Source organism: Capra hircus, chromosome 4 (assembly GCF_001704415.2).
Source record: "Capra hircus breed San Clemente chromosome 4, ASM170441v1, whole genome shotgun sequence".
Classification (NCBI taxonomy): Eukaryota; Metazoa; Chordata; class Mammalia; order Artiodactyla; family Bovidae; genus Capra; species Capra hircus.
The window spans coordinates 96666103-96679793 of record NC_030811.1 but is presented as its reverse complement, the minus strand read 5'-3'; the positions used below and the strand labels follow the sequence as shown (position 1 = coordinate 96679793).

The window sequence follows — 13691 nt, the reverse complement described above, 5'->3', positions numbered from 1 at the left end:
AAAAATGAAATATTATACCATATTCTCCCCTAATGGCTTTGTAATAAATTTCAAAATCTGTCTATTGGAGTAAGAGACAATGGAGAATAATATTTGGCCCTAAGATTTAACGTTTCAGTTTCATTTATAGCTATACATATTAGTAACTAATAGTTACATATATTTCTTCCCATATCTCACCAAACACTTTACCATTTCTAAAACTGTCCTACATAACTTCTGTTTATTCTCAAAAAAAGAAAATGCAAACATTTAATTTTCATTAACCATTATTCAAATTGCCCTCATACTGTCTTGAAATTCATATAAATCCGAAAGATAGTTGTTTGTTTTTTCTGCAGCAATATGCCTCTCTAAAGACCATCTAAATGTATAGAATTTAAAAAACAAGCCCATATTTTTCATTTTGTCCTCATTATTTCATTTTCTATCAGAATTATATATCAAAATTCCATATATTTTATATTATTAGAAGAAAGTATGTTCTTAGTTAAATAATTTAAATTTTGTCCTTTGCTACAAATATAGAAGATAGAATACAACACAATAGTTATCCCTGCCAGCATACATGGAAAGTTAAAAAAAAAAAAAGGTTTGGATGCATGGGAACTTAACAGTGAACCTAAGAGTGGAAAGTTATGACTAACCTAGACAGCATATTAAAAAGCAGAGACGTTACTTTGTCAACAAAGGTCCGTCTAGTCAAGGCTATGGTTTTTCCAGTGGTCATGTATGGATGTGAGAGTTGGACTGTGAAGAAAGCTGAGTGCTGAAGAATTGATTCTTTTGAGCTGTGGTGTTGGAGAAGACCCTTGAAAGTCCCTTGGACTGCAAGGAGATCCAAGGGATCTCCATCCTGCCAGTCCATCCTGAAGACACTTGAAAGTCCCCTGGACTGCAAGGAGATCCAAGGGATCTCCATCCTGCCAGTCCATCCTGAAGAAAGTCAGTCCTGAATATTCCCTGGAAGGACTGGTGCTGAAGCTGAAACTCCAATACTTTGGCCACCTGATGCAAAGAACTGACTCATTTGAAAAGACCCTGATGCTGGGAAAGATTGAGGGCAGGAGAAGGGGACAACAGAAGATGAAATGGTTGGATGGCATCACCGACTCAATGGACATGGGTTTGGGTGGACTCCAGGAGTTGGTGATGGACAGGGAGGCCTGGCGTGCTGGGATTCATGGGGTCGGAAAGAGTCGGACACGACTGAGCAACTGAACTGAAGAGTAGAAATACTGATTTATTAGTCTTTGCAATTGCCACATAGTCAGAGTTATAAAGAACCCATCTGCTAATGCTGGAGACATGGAGATGCATAATAATATGTATTGGGACAACCTTTTTATAACCTCTACAGACCTAGGGTTAGATCCCTAGGTCAGGAATATCCCCTGGGGTAGGGCATAGCAACCCACTCAAGTATTCTTGCCTGGAGAATCCCATGGACAGAGAAGCATGGTGGGCTATGGTCCATAGGGTCACAAAGAGTTGGATAAGACTGAAGCAGCTAGCATGGACACACACACACGTTAAAATACATAGCACATGACAGAATAATTTGTTAGAGTTTTAATGAAAAACATGGATATATGGAGAGATAGACATAAATATAGTCAATCCTTGTGGGCTTTTCTTAGCCAAGAAAAAGCTTTCATTTAGCAAATGAAAGCTCTGTGAGCATTCTATATAAAGTGAAAGTGGCTCAGTTGTCTCTGTGACCCCATAGACTATACACTACACGGAATTCTCCAGGCCAGAATACTGGAGTGGGTAGACTTTCCCTTCTCAGGGGATCTTCCCAACTCAGGGATAGAAATGGGGTCCCCTGCACTGCAGGCGGATTCTTTACCAACTGAGCTATCAGGGAAGCCACAATCTATATGGTTTAGTTCAGTTGCTCAGTCATGTCCGACTCTTTGCGACCCCATGAACCGCAGCACGCCAGGCCTCCCTGTATATCACCAACTCCCAGAGTTTACTCAGACTCATGCCCATTGAGTCAGTGATGCCATCCAACCATCTCATCCTCTGTCATCCCTTCTCCTCCTGCCCTCAATCTTTCCCAGCATCAGGGTCTTTTCTAATGAGTCAGTTCTTTGCATCAGTTGGCCAAAGTATTGGAGATTCAGCTTTAAAATCAGTCCTTCCAATGAATAATTAGGACTTATTTCATTTAGGATGGACTGGTTGGATCTCCTTGCAGTCCAAGGGACTCTCAAGAGTCTTCTCCAACAACACAGTTCAAAAGAATCAATTCTTCAGCACTCAGCTTTCTTTATAGTCCAACTCTCATATCCATACATGACTACTGGAAAAACCATAGCTTTGACTAGACGGACCTTTGTTGACAAAGTAATGTCTCTGCTTTTTAATATGCTGTCTAGGTTGGTCATAACTTTCCTTCCAAGAAGTAAAGTGAAAGTGAAGTCACTCAGTCATGTCCGACTCTTTGTGACCCCATGGACTGTAGTCTACCTATGACTGCAATCACCATCTGCAGTGATTTTGGAACCCAAAAATACAAAGTCAGCCACTATTTCCACTGTTTCCCCATCTATTTGCCATGAAGTGATGGGACTGGGTGCCATGACCTTAGTTTTATGAATGTTGAGCTTTCAGCCAACTTTTTCACTCTCCTCTTTCACTTTCATCAAGAGACTCTTTAGTTCTTTTTCACTTTCTGCCATAAGGATGGTGTCATCTGCATATCTGAGGTTATTGATATTTCTCCTGGCAATCTTGATTCCAGCTTGTGCTTCATCCAGCCCAGCGTTTTTCATGATATACTCTGCATATACATTAAATAAGCAGGGTGACAATATACAGCCTTGATGGACTCCTTTTCCTATTTGGAACCAGTCTGTTGTTTCATGTCCAGTTCTAACTGTTGCTTCCTGACCTGCATACAGATTTCTTAAGAGGCAGGTCAGGTAGTCTGGTATTCCCATCTCTTTCAGGATTTTCCAGTTTATTGTGATCCACACAATCTATATAGGGAGTTACCAAATAAAATGTGCAAAAAGAGTTTTGGTAAACCAATGAAATATAAGAAATATTTAATTCTGTGAGAATGAAATTATGAACAGGATTATGGATAGGCTTATCAGAAGTCATTTCTATTCAACTCATATATTTTCAAGTGAGGCCAAGTATTTTCACAGGACATCAGTTTATATCTAATGTAGATTCTAATCAGTCCACACTTTTTTAATCATTCCTAGTAATGACCCTATATTTCTACTCAAGTAATGAAGGAAACTATTCCTACACAAATAAGAAGTATTCCACCATAATGACCTTAAACTTCCCAGGCATAATCCCTGAAATAACCTAGAACCTAAATCTGTGGTTTATTGATTAGCCTGTATAACTATGAATAAGAGAGGTACAAAGAATCCCATGACATTCAAAATCTTCAGATGTTGTATGGAGTACTATTAAGAGATAATAAATCTAATGAACATACTAAATCTTTTAAAGCTTCTTATAGATTCAACATTTGAAGACATCTAAACACCATTTTCTCTTTAGAACATATTCATTATTGAACATTTCAGAATGTATCACAAAGAAACTTCACTACAAATCAAAACTATTTCACTGGACCTTTCAGAATTTGTGTAAAAAATTCATCATAATGTATCTATGCTTCAAGTTCATAAGTGGATGAGCTAAGTAGATGATTTGATTAGATGGCAATAATATGTATTGGAACTACCTTCTTATAACCTCCACAGAAGCTAAATGGTGGAACAAAGAATCTACCAGTGTGGAGGTTAAAGACCTGTCTCTATAGTTGTTTTAAAAGCATTGACTTCCTATCAAAAACTGTGTGTAACACAAGCCTTCATTCAATGAAGTACAGCTGTATAAACAGGTTACAGTAACTGGATCCCACTGTCTTACCTCTGTTACTTTTCAGAATTGGGGAAAACAAGAAATATAGGAAGTAAATTATTTTCAAGGGTGGCTTTAAAAATACATTTTTAGAAAATTGTTCCAATAGTACTTTGGTAAATAAGATACATTTAACAGTACATTTATAAATATGTTCATCTTTCCTAATATTTGAATTGATGAGTTGTCTGTTCTAAGGAAGAAAAACAAATGTTAAAGAGAAAAACTGATATGATCACAATAAACTTCTTTCAGTGAAAAATTCATGTAAGTTGTCATCAATAATAATTTTCTTTTTCTATAAGAAAATTATTGATTGTAAAACATGGTATATTATTATGGCTTTTCAATGATATTAGAAATAATAATGCTATTAATACATTCTACTGCCAAAATATATTATTTCTTTACATATATTTTATTTATACATTAACTATTCATTCAATTTGGCCAAAATTTAATGTAATATATGTGTGTATGTATGTTATATTCTTGAGTTTGCTATCTTGTTTCTTTTTTATTAAAGTCCAACTTACTTACAATGAAATATATCCCTTTTGATATTTAGTTCTGAGTTTTTATCAAACAAATACAACTGTGCAATCACTGTCAATATCAAGATATGGAATAGTTTTTATTATTCCAAAAGACACGGAATAGTTATGATCACCCCAAAGTTCTCTCTTCCATTTTGTGTATGGCAGGCTAACTCTAACGTGGCTCCCAGATTCAGATGATGAGATTCCTGGGGAACCTGGGAGAGTTTAATGTGTTCTGGGTGTGAAATAAGAATCCATGGGATCCAGAGGGCTTCCTACAGGAGGCAATCTCTAAGGTGGTCCCCAGTGATTCTAGTCTACTGGTACTGAACCCCCGTATAAACTCTTCCCTTGAATGTGGTTGGATGTGACTTCCTTCCAGTAAATGGAGGGCTTTCCTGGTGGCTCAGTGGTAAAGAATCTGCCTGCACTGCAGAAGACCCAGATTCAATCCCTGGGCCAGGAAGACCCCTGGAGAATGGAATGGCTACCCACTCCAGTATTCTCGCCTGGAAAATTCCATGGACAGAGGACCCTGGTGGGTTCATGGGGTCGCAAAGAGTTGGACACAACTGAGAGATCCAAAAGTGTCAGACACAACTGACTAATGTCACTGTCAGACAGAAGTGACTAATGCTCTTCTGCTAAATATACTTTTGGCAAAGGTGACGGGATGTCACTTCTGATATCAGGTGATGAAAACACTGAGGCTGACGTCTTGGGTGCTTTCTCTTACATCACATGCTCTGTCCGAGGAAAGTAGGCTGCCATGTTGCAAGCTGCCTTTTGGAGAAGCACCTACGACAGGGAACTAGGAAAGGCCTCGGGTTAACCAGCTAGCAAGGAACTAAGTGGCTTAACCCAAATTCCATGAGAAACCAAATCTTGCCAAAACCATGTATGTTAGTTTGGAAGCAGATCTTCTCCAATTTGAGTCTTCAGATAACACTGCAGCCAGGAACTAGCTTATTACTTAATTGCAACCTCATGAAAGACTGGGGACCAGAAGCACTCATCTAAGCTGCCTGCTGATTTCTGACCAACAGAAGCTGCAAGAGAAGCCATGGGTATTTACAAAGCAATGCACCATTAATATACTGGTCAGTTCTCCCTGATCTTATACTCTGTCCCTAGCATCCTCTGATAGCATCCAAGTGTTTTTTCACTTGTTGTTGGTGTTTAGCTAAGTCGTGTTGAACTCTTTTACACCCCGTTGGCTGTAGCCTGCCAGGCTCCTCTGTCCATGGGATTCTCCAGGCAAGAATACTGGAGTGGGTTGCCATTTCCTGCTCCAGGGGATCTTCCCGACCTAGGGATTGAACCTGTGACACCTGTTTTGGCAGGAGGATACTTAACCACTGAGCAACCAGGAAAGCCCTTCTTTCCCCTAGTTTTGCTTGTCTAGGGATGTCGTATCAGTGAATTACTGTGTATTAGGCCTTTGAGTTTGGTTTCTTCCACTTAGCATAATATATCACAGAGTCTTCCATTTTGCTGTGTTTATGAGTAGTTTGTTCCCTTTTTTTGCTGAGTAGTATTCTCTTTGTACAATATGCCACAGTTTTTGTTTTGTTTTGATCCACTTAGTAGTTGAACATTTCAAATGTTCCTAGTATTTGGCAATTACAAATGAAGCATCTATAAATTTTCCAGAATATTTTTCAGATGGACATAGTTTCATTTTACTTTGGTACATACTCAAGAGTGAGATTACTGAACTGTATGGGACGTTTACATTAGGTTGTCAACAAAATTAAAATTATTTTCCAAGCGACAGTGCCTTTTTGTATTATCACCAGCAGTAAATGAGAGTTAAAGGTCCTCCACATTTTTGATGGCACCTGACACTAGATGCGGAAACAGTGGAAACAGTGTCAGACTTTATTTTGGGGGCTCCAAAATCACTGCAGATGGTGACTTCAGCCATGAAATTAAAAGATGCTTACTCCTTGGAAGGAAAGTTATGACCAACCTAGATAGCATATTGAAAAGCAGAGATATTACTTTGCCAACAAAGGTCTGTCTAGTCAAGGCTATGGTTTTTCTAGTGGTCATGTATGGGTGTGAGAGTTGGACTGTGAAGAAAGCTGAGCACCGAAGAATTGATGCTTTTGAACTGTGGTGTTAGAGAAGACTCTTGAGAGTCCCTTGGACTGCAAGGAGATCCAACCAGTCCATCCTAAAGGAGATCACTCCTGGGTGTTCTTTGGAAGGATTGATGCTAAAGCTGAAACTCCAATACTTTGGCCACCTCATGTGAAGTGGTGACTCATTGGAAAAGCCCCTGATGCTGGGAGGGATTGGGGCAGGAGGAGAAGGGGACGACAGAAGATGAGATGGCTGGATGGCATCACCGACTCGATGCAAATGAGTTTGAGTGAACTCCGGGAGTTGGTGATGGACAGGGAGGCCTGGCATGCTGTGATTCATGGGGTCGCAAAGAGTCGGACATGACTGAGTGACTGAACTGAACTGAACTGGCACTATTAATTTTATGTTTATTTAATAACATTCTAATAAATGTATATTGTTATCACATTGAAATTTTAATCTACACTGCTGCAGTGGCAAATGACAAGTTACTTCTCCATGTGCATTTTTGCCATTGATATGTCTTTTTGTTCTATTCAATATTAGTGCTTTCAGTTTAATTGGGTTGCTTTATTATTATGGAGTTTTGAGATTCCTTTATATATACTGTACATAAACATTTTCTCCTTATGAAGTGTCTTATGAAGAACACTGTGTTTTAAGTTTGATGAAACCCAATTTATATACTTGAGAGTTTTATTAAAAGATACTTTAAGTATATGTAAGAACAGAGATTACTTTGAAGAAACTTATCAGAATGATGAGAAATTTGCAAACAGAATAAACTTGTAATCTAGAGGCTAATAGATTCTATATGCATCGCACATCTAAAGTATATCTAAATGAGTCTTCTATCTCATATCTCATCACCTATAAAGTGGACAGAAATAATTCTCTAGGTTAATCTGAGCCATAAACACAGGTCTACAAGGAATGTTCACAGCTATATGATAACTATTTAATCTTCAGGGGTGACAGGCCAGAACTCTTGGGGCACCCTGGGAGTGATGATGCTGGCTTCACTCATAATGTGAAAAACCTTCAAGTTATAAAGGAAAAAATGTTAGGCCTGTTTGTAATATGTTAGTGATGTTTAGCACCGAGAAAGTCATGTTAGTAGTACTTTGTGGAACATTTAGCATATTGTGTAGCAGAACATGGAACATGAGAACTGAACTAAAAGGAGCCTTATGAAGCTACTTAGTTAAATGTCTTTATTTTATAACTAATAAAGATGAAATTGAAAAGAAAAAGGGAAAAACTTACATTAGAGGAAAAGAAAGCTTTTTAAAATTTTCTCTCTCTCAGCAGTGATTTGTTTGGGGCATTCTCCCCCATCTTGGATTTTTTCATTCTCCTTCAGAAATGGAACCAAGTGAATGGGACCAAGAGTTCTCTGGGTCCCAGCTGACATGTATTTTGTAATGTCCAGGAAGTAAAGGACAAACAGAGCTCAAAACACATTATTGAATGATGGTGCTAAGCTTCTTGAATTAGCACAACTGCCTTTTGCTTTTTACAGTAAATCTAACACTATAAAGCACTGAACTTACCAATTTTTGAATGATAATTGTCACTTTGAATTTGAAAATACTGAGTATAAGTGAACCCTTCGAAATTTGTTCTATCTCTTCCCAACAGATAAACATGATTGATAAGTGATTTCAAAAACTTAAAAAGTTAACTAAGTAATCAATATAATAGTAACAGACTCAAACTATCAAACTGAAGTCAAAATGGGAAATGTAAGGAGATACCTAACAATGAATATATCCTCATTTATTTTTCTATTCTTTACTCAACGAACTGATGGTGATGTCATCAATTTTACCATCACACTTTCATTCACTTCTTATGGCAGCAAATCAAATTGATGAGAAAATTGATGATATTTCAAATTCATTCAATGAATAAAGATTAATATTCAGTTCAGTTGCTCAATAGTGTCCGACTCTTTGCAATCCCATGGACTGCAGCATGCAGGCTTCCCTGTTCACAAGCAACTCTTGGAGCTTCCTCAAACTCATGCCCATCGAGTCAGTGATGCCATCCAACCATCTCATCCTCTGCCGTGCCCTTTTCCTCCTGCCTTCAATCTTTCCCAGCATCAGGGTCTTTTCCAATGAGTCAGTTCTTCACATTAGGTGGCCAAAGTATTGGAGTTTCAACTTCAGCATCAGTCCTTCCAATGAATATTTAGGACTGATTTCCTTTAGGATGGACTGGTTGGATCTCCCTGCAGTCCAAGAGACTCTCAAGAGTCTTCCCAACACCACAATTCAAAGCATCAATTCTTTGGTGCTCAAGCTTTCTTTATAGTCCAACTCTCACATCCATACATGACTACTAGAGAAACCACAGCTTTAACTAGATGGACATTTGTTGGAAAAGTAATGTCTCTGTTTTTTAATATGCTGTCTAGGTTGTTCACAGCTTTTCTTCCAAGGAACAAGTGTATTTTAATTCCATGGCTGCACTCACCATCTGCAGTGATTTTGGAGCCCCCAAAAATAAAGTCTGTCATTGTTTCCACTGTTTCCCCATCTATTTGCCATGAAGTGATGGGACCAGATGCCATGATCTTAGTTTTCTGAATGTTGAGCTTTAAGCTGAATTTTCCTTTCACTTTCATCAAGAGGCTCTTTAGTTCCTCTTCACTTTCTGCCATAAGGATGGTATCATCTGCATATCTGAGGTTATTGATATTTCTCCCAGCAATCTTGATTCCAGCTTGTGCTTCATCCAGCCTGGCATTTCATATGATGTATTCTGCATATAATTTAAATAAGCAGAGTAACAATATCCAGCCTTGACATACTCCTTTTCCTATTTGGAACCAATCTGTTGTTTCACGTGCAGTTCTAACTTTTGCTTCCTGACCTGCATACAGATTTCTCAGGAGGCAGGTAATGTGGTCTGGTATTCCCATCTCTTTTAAGAATTTTCCACAGTATTTTTGTGATCCACATATACAAAGGCTTTGACGTAATCAATAAAGAAGTAGATATTTCTCTGGAAACTCTCTTGCTTTTTTGATGACCAACAGATGTTGGCAATTTGATCTCTGGTTCCTCTGCCTTTTCTAAAATCAGCATGAACATCTGGAAGTTCATGGTTCACATACTGTTGAAGCCTGGCTGGGAGAATTTTCAGCATTGTTTTGCTAGCGTGTGAGATGAGTACAGTTTTGTAGTGGTTTAAGCATTCTTTGGCATTGCCTTTCTTTGGGATTGGAATAAAAGCTGACCTTTTCCAGTCCTGTAGCCACTGCTGTGTTTTCCAAATTTGCTGGCATATTGAGTGCAGCACTTTCACAGCATCATCTTTCAGGATTTGAAGTAGCTCAACTGGAATTCCATCACCTCCACTAGCTTTGTTCTTTGTGATGCTTCCTAAGGCCCACTTGACTTCATATTCTAGGATGTCTGGCTCTAGGTGAGTGATCACACCCTTGTGGTTATTTGGGTCATGAAGATCTTTTTTGTATAGTGCTTATGTGTATTCTTGCCACTTCTTCTTAATATTGTCTTCTGTTACATCCATACATTTTCTGTCCTTTATTGTGCCCATCTTTGCATGAAATGTTCCCTTGGTATCTCTAATTTTCTTGAAGAAACCTCTTGTCTTTCTCATTCTATTGTTTTCCTCTATTTCTTTACTTTGATCACTGAGGAAGGCTTTCTTATCTTTCCTTGCTATTCTTTGGAACTCTACATTCAAATGGGTATATCTTTTCTTTTTTCTTTTCTCTTTTGCCATTCACTGCTCATCTTTTCTCAGTGATTTGTAAAGCCTCCTCAGACAACCATTTTGCCTTTTTTCATTTCTTTTTCTTGGGGATAGTCTTGATCACAGACTCCTGTACAATGTCACAAACCTCCATCCATAGTTCCTCAGGCACTCTGTCTATCAGATCTGATCCCTTGAATCTATTTATCACTCCCACTGTATAATCATAAAGGATTTGATTTAGGTCATACCTGAATGGTCTAGTGGTTTTCCCCACTTTCTTCAATTTAAGTCTGAATTTGGCAATAAGGAGTTCATGATCTGAGCCACAGTCAGCTCCCAGTCTTGTTTTTGCTGACTGTATAGATCTTCTCCATCTTTGGCTGCAAAGAATATAATCAATCTGATTTTGGTATTAACCATCTGGTGCTGTCCATGTGTAGAGTCTTCTCTTGTGTTGTTGGAAGAGGGTATTTGTTATGACTGGTGTGTTCTCTTGGCAAAACTCTGTTTGGTTTTGACCCACTTCATTTTGTACTCCAAGGCCAAATTTACTTGTTAACCAGGTATCTCTTAACTTCCTACTTTTGCATTCCAGTCCACTACAATGAAAAGGACATCTTTTTTAGGTGTTAGTTCTAGAAGGTCTTTTAGGTCTTTAGAAAACTGTTCAAATTCAGCTTCTTCAGCATTACTGGTTGTGGCATAGACTTGGATTACTGTGTTGTTGAATGGTTTGCCTTGGAAACAGAGATTAGTCTGTTCTTTTTGAGACTGTACCTAAGAACTGTATTTCAGATTCTTTCATTGATTATTAGGGCTATTCCATTTCTTCTGAGGAATTCGTGCCCACAGTAGTAGATATAATGGTCATCTGAGTAAAATTCACCCATTCCAGTCCATTTTAGTTCACTGATTCCTAAAACGCCAACCTTCATTCTTGCTATCTCCTGTTATGCACACACTTCCTCAGCATAAAAACTGAGAGCACTTTGAAAACAACACAGCTTTCCTGTAAACTGGGAGAGAAGTTTGAAGAGACCACAGCTGATAGCAGAAAGACTCAGACTGTCTGCAACTTTACAGATGATGCATTGGTTCAACATCAGGAATGAGATGGAAAGGAAAGCACAATAACAAGAAAACTGAAAGAAGGGAAATTAGTAGTGATATGTGTTACAAACAGTGCTACCTATATTCAGGTCTATGAAAAAATAGAGTAAAAATTCCATCATCATTTTGCACAGAAATTAGTTGCAAGGATGAACAAGCTAAGTTCAATGAGCAAATCTCCATACTGCTGGTTTTTTTTTTCATTATTATGTTCAATTATCTTTATCACATACAATTAAACTATTTCAAAGTATTGGTATAATTAGGGTCATCTCTTTGGTTAGTAAATAAATCTGTTTGTGCTAAAAAAAAAAAAAAAAAGCTTTTGTAAGCTTCATCATTCTCCATGTACATCCCTCTGCTCCTAGTCATCTTGTGTGCTGAGATTTGCCAAGTCTAAATATTAACCTAGATTTCTCTTTTTTCTGTTGATGTTACCTCAGCTCTAGGTCATAGGTCAAGTGATCTCCTAGAAGATTCTGATTCCATCTCTGGTGATACATGGAAGGAGCTCTTCCCCGCTCATAGGAAAAAGTATTACTGTACTAAAGTACTAAGTGGCTTGAAAACCGGTATCTCTAGGATAATAATAGATAAGCAAAGAGAGATTTTTGGTTAAAGGAGGCTCCCATACCTTTCAACTGTTGAAAATTAGCTGTGTTTATAGAAAAGCGAGGTCTCCCCTTGTGGCTCAGCTGCTGAAGAAACTGCCTGCCATGTGGGAGACCTGGGTTTGATCCCTGGGTCAGGAAGATCCCCTGGAGGAGGGCATGACAACTCACTCCAGTATTCTTGCCCGGAGAGACCCATGGACAGAGAAGCCTGGTGGGCTACAGTTCATGGGGTTGCAAAAGTTGGACACAACTGAGCAACTAACACACACACACACACATATAGAAAACCTATCCCCTCTCTCCAAAAGTTGACAGAATTAGATAAAAATCCTGTGAAATCAAAGTTATCAGTATTACATTTTAAAAGAATTATGAAGCTGACAATTATTATATCTCACAAAGGCCACTTATCTATTGAATGAAACCAAATTCTAGTGCACGTGGGTGCTGATTAGCAGCAGCAACCGTAGCATCATGGCTTTAGGTTTTGGGACTGCTAGTAATTTCATCATGAGACTTACCATATATCCAGATCAAAAAGGAATCCACATGCTTTGCATAGAATAAAAATCAAGGAATTGTCCAGAGGATTTAATGACATCCATTTGGCATTCATAATGACCTAAACTAGCACAATCCAAAGGCAGAAACCATGGGAGAACTGTCTTTATGTCAATAGATTTCGCTACGATTGGCAAGCACTCCTACAACACTCCTGTGCAGTATGCTTGCCTGTGGTGAGACACAATGAACTTCTGCTGTATTATGTTTGGAATAATGACTCCTATAATTTATCTCCACAAGCCACAGAATCCAAGAACACATTAACCTCCAAAGTTTGAAAGGAGAGCAATGTTAAGGAAGTGAACGGGAAAGCAAAACAACCAGGGACTGTCAGGAATAGACAGGAAAGCAGGAGAAAAAAAAAAAAAAAAAGGCACTAAAACCATAGTTAGAAAGTGGCTGCAAAGTGTGTTTATTCTCCCTTTCTTAGTCTTATGAATGGATGGAGATTATCCTTGTCAACGGCAACAAAAACCTACCGCGATCTCTTTGCCAATAATAAGGGCTTTCTATTGGTCTTACCGTTTGCCTTTGTGTTCTGAAACTAATTTTTACTGCTTCATTGCAAATGAGTAAGAAGCCTGTAAGATTACTGAATTTGCAAGAAATGTGATGGTGTCCATGGAAGGTGCCAGAGTGAATCAGGATCGGATGTCCCAGTTGGAACAGGTCAGTGTATCCTTTGGTTTCATTTTGACATAGATTAGCACGGTGACTGGTCTTTGAGAAACCAGTCTGCATCTGACAGATTTTTGGTCTACATGTTTGGGAACTGTTGTTCCTCACTATGTTATTATTGCTTGTTGACACCTCATAGAACTGAATGTTCTTTGTTACTCTGTTGAGTTACTTTGCCCTTTCATCTGTTACCTGCAAAGTAAATGTATGTCTGAAATCTGAATATATATCTGATTTTAAAAGGAGGCTATCAATGACTATAAGTCTCACTACTACTGGAGGAAGAGATCTCATGGAATATTCTTTGACCACCGAAAGATGGAAGTGGTTATGCAGGAACATAGCTTCCATTACTCTAATAGAAGTAACCTCATATTCTACCCTCTAAATCTCTAAGCATGACTCCATTGCTATATGACCGTCAAACCCAAATGCTATTTGTTAAATGCATTCATCATTTTCT

At 38.3% G+C, this 13691-nt stretch overlaps 1 protein-coding gene across 1 annotated transcript in view; it reads right to left on the bottom strand.

The window, feature by feature from the left end:
- The window catches only part of AGMO (alkylglycerol monooxygenase), a 395051-nt gene that overhangs the window by 264918 nt on the left and 116442 nt on the right, over positions 1-13691 (bottom strand). The window lies entirely within an intron of this gene.